The sequence below is a fragment of the Cetorhinus maximus genome, chromosome 29 (genome assembly GCF_964194155.1).
Source record: "Cetorhinus maximus chromosome 29, sCetMax3.hap1.1, whole genome shotgun sequence".
Lineage (NCBI taxonomy): Eukaryota > Metazoa > Chordata > Chondrichthyes > Lamniformes > Cetorhinidae > Cetorhinus > Cetorhinus maximus.
In genome coordinates this window covers 5435255-5447732 of record NC_135907.1, presented here as the reverse complement: position 1 = coordinate 5447732, position 12478 = coordinate 5435255, and the positions used below count along the sequence as shown (strand labels likewise).

Sequence of the window (12478 nt, the reverse complement as noted above, 5' to 3'; positions counted from 1 at the left end):
ACTTTATTCATAAAATATCTTCAATCACATTCCAAAACATTTCAAAAACAACATTACAAGGGTACAATCCAGGTTAAACTTTTACAAAATGTATCACCAGGTGCATCAGTACAAACAATAAGAACAGATTTTTTTTTTTTTTTTTGTAAAAATATACTTTATTCATAAAATATCTTCAATCACATTCCAAACCATTTCAAAAACAACATTACAAGGGTACAATCCAGGTTAAACTTTTACAAAATGTATCACCAGGTGCATCAGTACAAACAATATTACAATCATTTACAGCCTTTCATTTTGATCTGTACAGCCCGAGGGGCTCTAAACAGTTCCCAGTCTCTCGGTGCGCTGTGGTAGAAAGGTCTTAGACAGCGACCCTTCCCCATTGCGCCTTTGCGGCAGCTGCCCCAAGCTTTAGTGCGTCCCTCAGCACGTAGTCCTGGACTTTGGATTGTGCCAGTACGCAACAATCGGTCGGGGACAACTCTTTGTGCTGGAAGACCAACAAGTTTCGGGCAGACCAAAGCGCCTCTTTCACCGAGTTGATGATCCTCCAGCTGCAGTCGATGTTTGTCTCGGTGTGTGTCCCTGGGAACAGCCCGTAGAGCACAGAGTCCTGTGTCACAGAACTGCTCGGGATGAACCTCGACAGCAACCACTGCATCTCTCTCCAGACTTTCTTTGCAAAGGCACAATCCACAAGGAGGTGAACAACGGTCTCTTCCCCACCACAGCCACCTCGAGGGCAACGTGCAGAGGGGGTGAGCCTCCTGGCGTGTAGGAAGGATCTGACGGGGAGGGCCTTTCTCACCACCAGCCAAGCTACGTCTTGGTGTTTGTTGGAAAGATCTGGCGATGAGGCATTCTGCCAAATGACTTTGACAGTCTGCTCGGGGAACCATCCCACAGGGTCCACCCTCTCCTTTTCCCTCAGGGCCTCTAGGACGTTACGTGCTGACCACTGCCTGATGGACTTGTGGTCAAAGGTGTTTTTCTGCATAAATTTTTCCACCAGGGACAGGTGTTGCTGTACGTGGCGCAGGTCTGGCCCATTCCTCACTCCTGCGCTGTGGCGATCACGCCAGCCATCTTCCGCTTTATCTGGAGGTCAAAAGTTGATCCTGTTTGCAGGGACATGATGTAAAAAAACTCTGGATGAAGGGGGAAAAAACATGCCCAACATCACCCTCATCCTGATGGCCACCTTTGTGTATGGCAGTATCAAGCTGTGTGTAGACCCAAACACCAAGCGTCACTACGTGCTGAGGTTCTACCTGTCCCTGGTGTTGCGAAGGATGGGTCTGGCCACCCTGCCGAGGAACGCTCCAAGTGCCGTATCACCTGCCCCGTGTGGAAAAACTTATGCAGAGAAACACCTTTGTCCGCAAGTCCATCAGGCAGTGGTTAGCACGTATCACCCTAGAGGCCCTGCGGGAAAAGGAGATGGTGGATTCCGGCGGACGGTTCGCCGAACAGACCGTCAGGGTCATTTGGCAGAATGCCTCATCACCAGAACTCTGAAGAGAGTGGCCGTGGTTCTTGTCGAGGTGCATCCCGAGCAGTTCCGTGACACAGGTATGGACTCTGTGCTCCAGGGGCTGTTCCCAGGGACACACGCCGAGACAAACATCAACTACCGCCGGAGGATCCACTCGGTGAAAGACACTCTTTGGCTGTCCGAAACTTGTTGGTCTTCCATTGCAAAGAGTTGGCACATTCCAAGGTCCAGGACTACGTGCTGAGGGACGCACTAAAGTTTGGGGCAAAGGCGTAATGGAGAAAGGTCGCTGTCTACGGTTGCGCTAGATGTGTCGTGTAACTGGCAGGTAATGGAAAATTTCGAGAAACACTCAGTCACAAGGGAGAACACGTGACAGGCATGAGAGACAATCCATGAGTCTTTGTAGCTGAGTTTCCGCGTGAGCAACTAGCTCACAGCGCAGAGGAGTTCTTCGATCGAGGCCTGCTGTATTTTTGTCTTTGCTTTCAGCTTGAGCAGTCAAAGAACAAAGAAGAAAAAAAAGTACAGCACAGGAACAGGCCCTTCGGCCCTCCAAGCCTGCGCCGATCGGTCTGTGGAGCTTGCCAGCTGACCAGGTATGCAGCTAAAGTCCTTCCACATCTACAGGGAAGGCAAAGTCAGCAGCGTTTCTCCCAGAGTGTAGAGAGTCCTTGGAACTCTCTTCCTCGAAAGGTGGTGGAAACAGAGTCTTTGAATATTTTCAAGACAGAGCTGGATAGATTAACAAGGCGGGGTTGGAAGGTTATCGCTGGTAGGCAGGAATGTGGGGTTGAGGTTACAATCGGATCAGCCATGATCTTCTGAGTAGTGGAGCAGGCTCTTGGGGCCCAGTGGCCTACTCCTGCTCCTAAGTTGTATGTTCAGACATGTAGGGGCATTACTTTTTACTGATTCCAGTGCTTCTCCTGCACTGAACCTGGAGAGTACTACGTCAGCTGCTGTTGAGTTGTTTCCTGATGCCCTGCTTTCTTTTGTACGAGCTGTCTAGCATCCTCGTTTATGGGCTTCCTTTGCTTGGCATTGGGCCTTCTTTTGGGCTGACTGTTGGTCTATTTCCTTTACGGGATGTCAGCATGACATCACCAGAAGGGAAATGTGTCATGTTATGAAGTCACAGTAAATAAGTCCAATGCATTATATCATTATAATAACACAAGATGATGATCAGCAGTGAGAAGGCAGGTGGCAGCAAGGATAAGTACAGGTACGACACAGCGAACAGCCTTAGATCCTGTTAAAATGTTGAAAATGTTTCTCCCCTTCTCGAAGATTATTTCCTTCAAAATTTTAGAAATCTTTCAGCTTCAACCAGAAGTCACACACAAGCCAAACAACAAAACCACCTGCGTGCACAGCACAGCACACCATCTGCCAGCCTGCAATGATGTCGGCTCTCTTTTAATCACCTTTTCCCCTCCCATCAGTCCTATTCAGCAGGCAAGCAAAGGAGCGCAGAAAATACATCTGCACGGCTGTTTCTAACTTCTAGAAAGGGAACAGCCTTATCCTAGGAAAGTGAAAAATACCTATACTGTCACAAAGTGATGAACTTGAACTGCAAAACACCACGCTTACCTGAGCTTGTGTCACAGTTTTTGCTGTCTATCTCAGCCAGTATTCTCAGTCGTCCATCCTGGCTTCTTGCTCTCTCTGCAGCTTTCAGATGCCTCCCCTTGGCCGGCCTCAGTGCTCGGTGATAGATCAGCGCTCGGTATTATTTCTGTCCTCAGTGGTAACTGCTAGGGGAGAAAGGCTTGACTTTTTCAATCACCTTTTACCTCAGTAAAATCCAAGTAGAACCTAAAGTGGCAATGCTTCTCCCTCTCAGCACCCAACATGTCTTGCCTTTTCTTCAGGTTGGATTTGAGGAAGCACTACAGTTGCTGCCTGGCTGCCATTTCAAGTACAGAGACAAGGGGCAGCCCCATGACCCCTCCCCCGACTCCTGCACAATATGCAAATGTAGCACATTGTCTGAGTGCAATTTGGGAGCTGAAGACGGTTTCACAGTGGGATACAAGATATGAGGAGAGGTTTCCTCACAGACACACCGCCACATAAGCCCCTTTAAATTTGCGCGGCTGTGCAAAAAGTTTAATGGGCCCGCACACTTAAACAAATCGGTCACGCACTGTAATGACTCGCCTCATTCAGTTCAACAGAAATTAGGATCATGTTTTTAACCTGTGCCCTAGTTTTAAAATATTTTGTGTTCCATATTTACTTTCTCAATTTGTTATTAATTTACTTTACATTGCTTTATATTCTATTTTGTCTTGGACATGCATCACGGTTCGTTCAATCTCACTGGTTAAGAAAATTAAAATATTTAGTTTGATCAGGGTCTTACACTTGTCAAGAGGAGCCCTTTCAAATACTGGCCTGCTTTTGGAGGCCTGAAGTCACTGGAGCTGCACAAGTCAAGACGACTGAAGGCCTGATTCGCTGTGTAATATACTTTGCAGCATCTTGTTGCACTAGCAGGCAGGAAGGAGTTTTCAGCAATGCAGTTTAAAGGCTTGATACACTAAGTACACTTTCATTTCAGGTTTGTCATTTCAGGACGCTGCGTGTTTTTTTGCTCTGTTTTCTGACTCTGAAATTCTAATTCAGACTGTGGAGAAGAGCTGTTGTTGCTGCTGTTGGTTTTCTTTGTAACTGTTGTCGTTTTTTTGTGGAAAAATATACCTTATCCATAAAATATCTGAAAGAACATTACAAAACATTTCAAAATGGCCATCGCAAAAAGTGCAATCATATTCCAGTTTTTCAAATAGATCATGTCGCACCCTGCGACGCTTCAATACGATCAATGAACATTACAGACATTTCAACATGCTCATTACAGGCAGTCAGACAGTGCAATAGTATTCAAGTTATCTACATAGATCATGTTGCACTCTGAGGTGCTTCAATACAATTGTGATAAATGTAATATTCACTGCATACATTCAATGTGAGTCTTTCAGGCCGAGGGGTCCATACCTTTCCCAGTCCCTCGGTGCACTATGGCTGAAAGGTCTTAGACAGCGACCGTTCCCCACTGCGCATTTGTGGCGGCTGCCCCAAGCTTTAGTGCGTCCCTCAGCACGTAGTCCTCGGCCTTGGAATGTGCCAGCCAGTCTGCAACACTCTGCTGGGGACAACTCATCGCACTGGAAGACCAACAAGTTTCGGGCAGACCAAAGAGCGTCTTTCACCGAGTAGATGATCCTCCACCTGCTTGTCTCGATGTGCGTCCCTGTCCCTGGGATCAACACGTAGAGCACAGAGACCTGTGTCACAGAACTGCTTGGGATGAACCGCGACAAAAACCACGGCAACTCTCTGCAGACCTTCTTTGCAAACGCACATTCCACAAAGAGGTGAACAACGGTCTCGTCCCCACGACAGCCACCTCGAGGTCAACATGCAGAGAGGGTGAGACTTCAGGAAGGATCTGACGGGGAGGGCATTTCTCACCACCAGCCAAGCTACGTCTTGGTGCTTGTTGGAAAGTTCTGGAGACGAGGCATTCTGCCAAACGACTTTGACAGTCTGCTCGGGGAAACATCGCACAGGATCCACCATCTCCTTTCCCCGCAGGGCCTATAGGACGTTACGTGCCGACCACTGCCTGATGGACTTGGGGTCAAAGGTGTTTTTCTGCATAAAGTTTTCCACCAGGGACAGGTGGTACGGCACGGTCCAACTACTTGGAGCGTTCCGCGGCAGCGTGGCCACACCCATCCTTCGCTAAACCGGGGACAGGTAGAACCTCAGCACGTAGTGACACCTGGTGTTTGCGTACCGAGGGTCTACGCACAGCTTGATACAGCCGCACACAAAGGTGGCCATCAGTGTGAGGGCGATGTTGGGCACGTTTATTCCCCCTTTATCTAGAGGCTTATACAGCGCGTCCCTGCGGACACGATCCATTTTCGACCTCCAGATAAAGCGGAAGATGGCTCGGGTGATTGCCGTCGCGCAGCAGTCTGGAATGGGCCAGACCTGCGCCATGTACAGCAACAGCGAGAGTGCCTCACACCTGATGACCAGGTTCTTACCCGCAATGGAGAGGGAGCGTCGATCCCACATGCCCAGTTTCCTCTTCACCATAGCCACTCGCTCCTTCCAGTTTCTAACGCATGCCCCGGTCCCTCCGAACCATATCCCCAGCACCTTCAGGCCGTCAGCCCTGACAGTGAAGGGGACAAAGGATCGGTCAGCCCAGTTCCCAAAGAACATGGCCTCGCTCTTCCCACGATTTACCTTGGCTCCCGAGGCCAGTTCGAACTGGTCGCAGATGTGCATCAGTCTGCGCACCGACAGCGGATCCGAGCAGAAGACGGCGACGTCGTCCATGTACAGGGAGGCTTTTACCTGAGTGCCTCCACTGCCTGGGATCGTCACTCCTCTTATGCCCGGATCCTTCCTGATGGACTCGGCAAAGGGTTCTATGCAACACACGAAAAGGACAGGCGAGAGAGGGCAGCCCTGCCTGACTCCAGATTTAATCGGAAAGCTATCTGTTTCCCACCCATTGATTGAGACTGCGCTACTGATGTTAGTGTAGAGCAGTTGGATCCAATTTCGAATTCACTCCCCAAAGCCCATTTTGGAGAGCACATCCCCCATGTAGGTGTGCGATATTCTGTCAAAGGCCTTCTCCTGATCCAAGCTGATGAGGCAGGTATCCACACCCCTGTCCTGTACATAGGCAATCGTATCCCTGAGCAGCGCCAGGCTGTCAGAGATCTTCCTGCCCGGCACAGAGCAGGTCTGGTCAGGGTGAATCACCAATTCCAGAGCGGATTTGACCCGATTGGCGATGACCTTGGACAGAATCTTATAGTCCACATTCAACAGTGAAATGGGTCGCCAATTTCTAATTTCCTCCCTTTCCCCCTTGTGCTTGTAGATGAGGGTGATGATGCCTTTCCTCATGGATTCTGACATGCTGCCGGCCAGGAGCATACTCTCGTACACTTCTAGCAGGTCTGGGCCGATCAAGTCCCACAGAGCCGAATACAACTCCGCCGGCAAGCCGTCGCTTCCGGGGGTTTTACTCTTCTCGAAGGACTCGAGGGCCTTAGTCAGTTCGTCAGGAGTTAGCGGTTTGTCTAGGCTCTCCCGCGTACTGTGGTCTAAGACCTCCGTGATAGAGGACAGGAAGGACTGGGAGGCCGTGCTGTCCGTGGGCTTCACGTCATACAATCCGGCATAAAAGGATTTGCTGATCCTCAGAATGACGGACCGTGATGACTTTACTGAGCCGTCTTCTTCCTTCAGGCTGCTGATCACAGAGCGCTCTCTGTGTACCTTTTGGAAGAAGAAACGTGAGCACGTCTCATCCTGCTCCACGGAGCGGACCCTGGAACGGAAGATGATCTTGGAGGCCTCCGAGGCAAAGTGCGAGGCTTGCTGGCCCTTCACCTCTTGGAGCTCCTCCTTGACATCGACCCCCATCGACTGCAGCCGGAGCAGATTCTGCATCTTTTTCTGGAGTCGGGACATTTCCCTCTGTTCCTTTCTAGCTTTCTGGGTGCCTTTGAGGATGAAAAACCTCTTGATGCTTCCCTTGATCACTTCCCACCAGTGTGTCAGGGACTCAAAGAGGGGTTTCACGGTTCTCCAACCTTTGTAATCCCTCTTGAGCTCCTCAATGTTCTCTGGGGTCAGCAGTTGCACATTTAGCTTCCATGCCCCCCTGCCCAGCCTCAGGTCCTTCTCCAAGTGGCAGTCCGCCAGTAGGAGGCAGTGGTCAGAGAAGAACACCGGCTTGACCTCGGTGGATCTGACTGTGAATGCACGGGACACAAACAGGAAGTCTATCCTGGAACGAATGGACCCGTCTGGCCGCGACCAGGTGTATCTACGCTGCGCTCCGTCTGCAGGGTTGCTGAAGACGTCGTGCAGCTTGGCATCCTTAACTGTTTCCATCAGGGATCTGGACGTAGCGTCCAATCTGCTGCCGGCCCTGCCGGATCGTCCAGCCGCATCGATGATGCAGTTGAACTCCCCGCCCAGTATGACCGGCCTGGAGGTCGCCAGCAGCAGTGGGAGCTGCTGAAAAACCTCCAGCCGCTCAGCCCCTTGTGCCGGGCCATACACGTTAATTAACCGGAGTGGAGCGTTCTTGTACATTACGTCTGCTACCAGGAGTCGCCCGCCCACCACCTCCTTGACCTCGGAGACGGTGAAGTTGCCTCCCCGCAGCAGAATACCCAGGCCGGAGGAACGAGAGTCCTTTCCGCCCGACCAGATCGATGGCCCGTGGGACCACCATCGTGACCATTGCCTGTAGGAGCTGAGGTGCGGTATCGCACACTCCTGCAGAAACAACAGGTCAGCTTTGACCTTGGCTAGGTAGTCCAAGGTCGCAACACATCGCGTAGTAGATTTAATGCTACGCACATTTATGGATACAATCTTTAAACCCATTTTCAAGCATTTATTCTCCTACCAAACCCACTGTCTCTGAGAGTCCCAGACCTTTAGTCTGCTCCTTCATACCCGTAGTGAGCTCAAATTCCTTCACTTTGGATGGGCTGAGGTAGATCTCCTTGGCCGTATTCTGCTCCGGTGGCATCTGGAGGTTCACGTAGAGAGCGGGTTTTGAGATGACCTTTGCTGGAGAAGCTTCTCCAAAACTCACCCCCTCTGGGGTGTTGCTGTTCCCGGCTTCCTGGAGCTGGGGTGCGATGATTGCCTCACTGCTCCCAGATTCCAGGGGCTGTGGTGCACTGGCCTCCTCAGGTTGCAGGCAAAGTTGGGGTGCGCTGGTCTCCTTGTTGTCTCCAATTTTCTGGAGCTCGGGTGTCTCGTCCTCCAACGCCCTGGAGCTTTGCCGCCTCTTCTGTCGGTGCCGCTCTGGCACTTCATCATCCGAAGAGCTGCTGCCCTTGTCATCCGTGTCGGATGGGAGACGCCTCTTGCCGCTTCTCTGGGAAACGCCTTTGCTTCTTCTTCGCTCCCTCTTACTTTTCTTGTTCCTGTTCTTCACCGTCTGCCACTCCCCCTGCTGCTTTTCCACTGCTGCCTCCTCCTCCATTGATTCGCTGTCCTGAGGACTGGGAGGTTCAGGGGGTAGTGCTGTTGATTGGCTCTCTGTTGCCTCAATCTCTTTCTCCACCTTGTCTCTCTCTGTGTCCTCCTTTGTCCCGTTGAGCTCCCTGGGGGCCTTGGTGGTTGGAGTGACACGGAACATTTCTTCTGCTTCCCCCTGGTCGGCTTTGGCTGCCTGTGCGTAAGTACGGCAGCGTTTGGGGCAGGTCCTGTAGAGGTGACTTGCCTCGCCACACAGGTTGCAGCACTTGGCCTGTTTGCAGTCTTTTGTCTGGTGCCCTTCCTGTTTGCAGATCTTGCAGAGGGAGGCGCTGCAGTTGGACGCCACATGACCAGCCTTGCCGCATGAGCGACAATGCTTGGGTTGCCCAGCGTAGACCAGGTAGCCCCGGTTTCCCCCGATGGTGAAACTGGAGGGAGGGTGGAAAATGGCTCCCTTACCGTCGGTCTTTAGCGTGACCTTAAACAGGCGTTTGCCTGTCCAGATCCCCAAGTCGTCTCGAATCTCGGTGCCGCTCCCCACCTTATCGAAGTACCTGGTGAGGAAGGTGACCACGTCGGCGACAGGGACGAAGTGGTTGTACACATGCACCATCACCTCACGTTCCCGTTGCAACGGCAGAGAAAAGTGCGGCTCCGCCGTCAGGATCTTCATCTCCGGCAGGTCTCTCTTCTCCTCGAACACCCTCAGGAGCCGGACGCAGTCTGCCACCCGCTTGAACGTCACGTCAAAATAACCGCCTTTGCGGGAGTCGTGCAGGGTGAAGATCTCCGTAGCTTGGAAGCCGCACGCCTTCAACAGGATCCTCCTGGTGAAGAAGCCCCGATCCATAGGTGATCCTCCTTCGCTGTGGTTCACCGTGACTCGGACGGTGATAGGTAGCCCACGGTATGGATTTGGATTGCGATTGGTTATCGGCCTTCCATCCCGACCTTGCCTTGGCAGGACCATGGTGTCGCCCCTGCAACACTTGATGTTAGCCAAAAGGCCGAGAAGCGATGAGAAAGAAAGAAAGTTGTGTTTTGAAAGATGTGCATGTTGAAAAGTAAAGAAAGCAGATGTTTGTAAGAAAACTATTTTTAGCATTGAAAATCCCCTGGAAAGGGGTGGTGCACCATTCCCAGAGATACTGCAATACCGGGTCGATGCATGGGGTGGACGGAGCAAGCCCCTATTCCATCTCCCTGCTCCAAAAATCAATTTAATATATGGTCCCCAGATAAGGGACATATCAGATATTAAACTGATAAGAACAGATTTTTTTTTTTTTTGTAAAAATATACTTTATTCATAAAAAATCTTCAATCACATTCAAAACCATTTCAAAAACAACATTACAAGGGTACAATCCAGGTTAAACTTTTACAAAATGTATCACCAGGTGCATCAGTACAAACAATATTACAATCATTTACAGCCTTTCATTTTGATCTGCACAGCCCGAGGGGCTCTAAACAGTTCCCAGTCTCTCGGTGCGCTGTGGCAGAAAGGTCTTAGACAGCGACCCTTCCCCATTGCGCCTTTGCGGCAGCTGCCCCAAGCTTTAGTGCGTCCCTCAGCACGTAGTCCTGGACTTTGGATTGTGCCAGTCCGCAACAATCGGTCGGGGACAACTCTTTGTGCTGGAAGACCAACAAGTTTCGGGCAGACCAAAGCGCCTCTTTCACCGAGTTGATGATCCTCCAGCTGCAGTCGATGTTTGTCTCGGTGTGTGTCCCTGGGAACAGCCCGTAGAGCACAGAGTCCTGTGTCACAGAACTGCTCGGGATGAACCTCGACAGCAACCACTGCATCTCTCTCCAGACTTTCTTTGCAAAGGCACAATCCACAAGGAGGTGAACAACGGTCTCTTCCCCACCACAGCCACCTCGAGGGCAACGTGCAGAGGGGGTGAGACTCCTGGCGTGTAGGAAGGATCTGACGGGGAGGGCCTTTCTCACCACCAGCCAAGCTACGTCTTGGTGCTTGTTGGAAAGTTCTGGCGATGAGGCATTCTGCCAAATGACTTTGACAGTCTGCTCGGGGAACCATCCCACAGGGTCCACCCTCTCCTTTTCCCTCAGGGCCTCTAGGACGTTACGTGCTGACCACTGCCTGATGGACTTGTGGTCAAAGGTGTTTTTCTGCATAAATTTTTCCACCAGGGACAGGTGGTACGGCACGGTCCAACTACTTGGAGCGTTCCGCGGCAGCGTGGCCAGACCCATCCTTCGCAACACCGGGGACAGGTGGAACCTCAGCACGTAGTGACACTTGGTGTTTGCGTACTGAGGGTCTACGCACCGCTTGATGCAGCCACACACAAAGGTGGCCATCAGTATGAGGGCGATGTTGGGCACGTTTTTTCCCCCTTTATCTAGAGGCTTGTACATCGCGTCCCTGCAGACACGATCCATTTTCGACCTCCAGATAAAGCGGAAGATGGCTCGAGTGATCGCCGTCGCGCAGGAGTGTGGAATGGGCCAGACCTGCGCCACGTACAGCAACAGCGAGAGTACCTCACACCTGATGACCAGGTTCTTACCCGCAATGGAGAGGGAGCGTCGCTCCCACATGCCCAGTTTCCTTTTCACCATAGCCACTCGCTCCTTCCAGTTTCTAACGCATGCCCCGGTCCCTCCGAACCATATCCCCAGCACCTTCAGGCCGTCAGCCCTGACAGTGAAGGGGACAAAGGATCGGTCAGCCCAGTTCCCAAAGAACATGGCCTCGCTCTTCCCACGATTTACCTTGGCTCCCGAGGCCAGTTCGAACTGGTCGCAGACGTGCATCAGTCTGCGCACCGACAGCGGATCCGAGCAGAAAACGGCGACGTCGTCCATGTACAGGGAGGCTTTTACCTGAGTGCCTCCACTGCCTGGGATCGTCACTCCTCTTATGCCCGGATCCTTCCTGATGGACTCGGCAAAGGGTTCTATGCAGCACACGAAAAGGACAGGCGAGAGAGGACAGCCCTGCCTGACTCCAGATTTGATCGGAAAGCTATCTGTTTCCCACCCATTGATTGAGACTGCGCTACTGATGTTAGTGTAGAGCAGTTGGATCCAATTTCGAATTCCCTCCCCAAAGCCCATTTTGGAGAGCACATCCCCCATGTAGGTGTGCGATATTCTGTCAAAGGCCTTCTCCTGATCCAAGCTGATGAGGCAGGTATCCACACCCCTGTCCTGTACATAGGCAATCGTATCCCTGAGCAGCGCCAGGCTGTCAGAGATCTTCCTGCCTGGCACAGAGCAGGTCTGGTCAGGGTGAATCACCAATTCCAGAGCGGATTTGACCCGGTTGGCGATGACCTTGGACAGAATCTTATAGTCCACATTCAACAGTGAAATGGGTCGCCAATTTCTAATTTCCTCCCTTTCCCCCTTGTGCTTGTAGATGAGGGTGATGATGCCTTTCCTCATGGATTCTGACATGCTGCCGGCCAGGAGCATACTCTCGTACACTTCTAGCAGGTCTGGGCCGATCAAGTCCCACAGAGCCGAATACAACTCCGCCGGCAGGCCGTCGCTTCCGGGGGTTTTACTCTTCTCGAAGGACTCGAGGGCCTTAGTCAGTTCGTCAGGAGTTAGCGGTTTGTCTAGGCTCTCCCGCGTACTGTGGTCTAAGACCTCCGTGATAGAGGACAGGAAGGACTGGGAGGCCGTGCTGTCCGTGGGCTTCACGTCATACAGTCCGGCATAAAAGGATTTGCTGATCCTCAGAATGTCGGACCGTGATGACTTTACTGAGCCGTCTTCTTCCGTCAGGCTGCTGATCACAGAGCGCTCTCTGTGTACCTTTTGGAAGAAGAAACGTGAGCACGTCTCATCCTGCTCCACGGAGCGGACTCTGGAACGGAAGATGATCTTGGAGGCCTCCGAGGCAAAGTGCGAGGCTTGCTGGCCCTTCACCTCTTGGAGCTC

The 12478-nt window shown here is 51.7% G+C and overlaps 1 pseudogene; it reads right to left on the bottom strand.

The window, feature by feature from the left end:
* Window positions 1–9677: 9677 nt before the first annotated feature.
* Window positions 9678–9854, bottom strand: LOC144669814 (U2 spliceosomal RNA; annotated as a pseudogene).
* Window positions 9855–12478: the final 2624 nt, after the last annotated feature.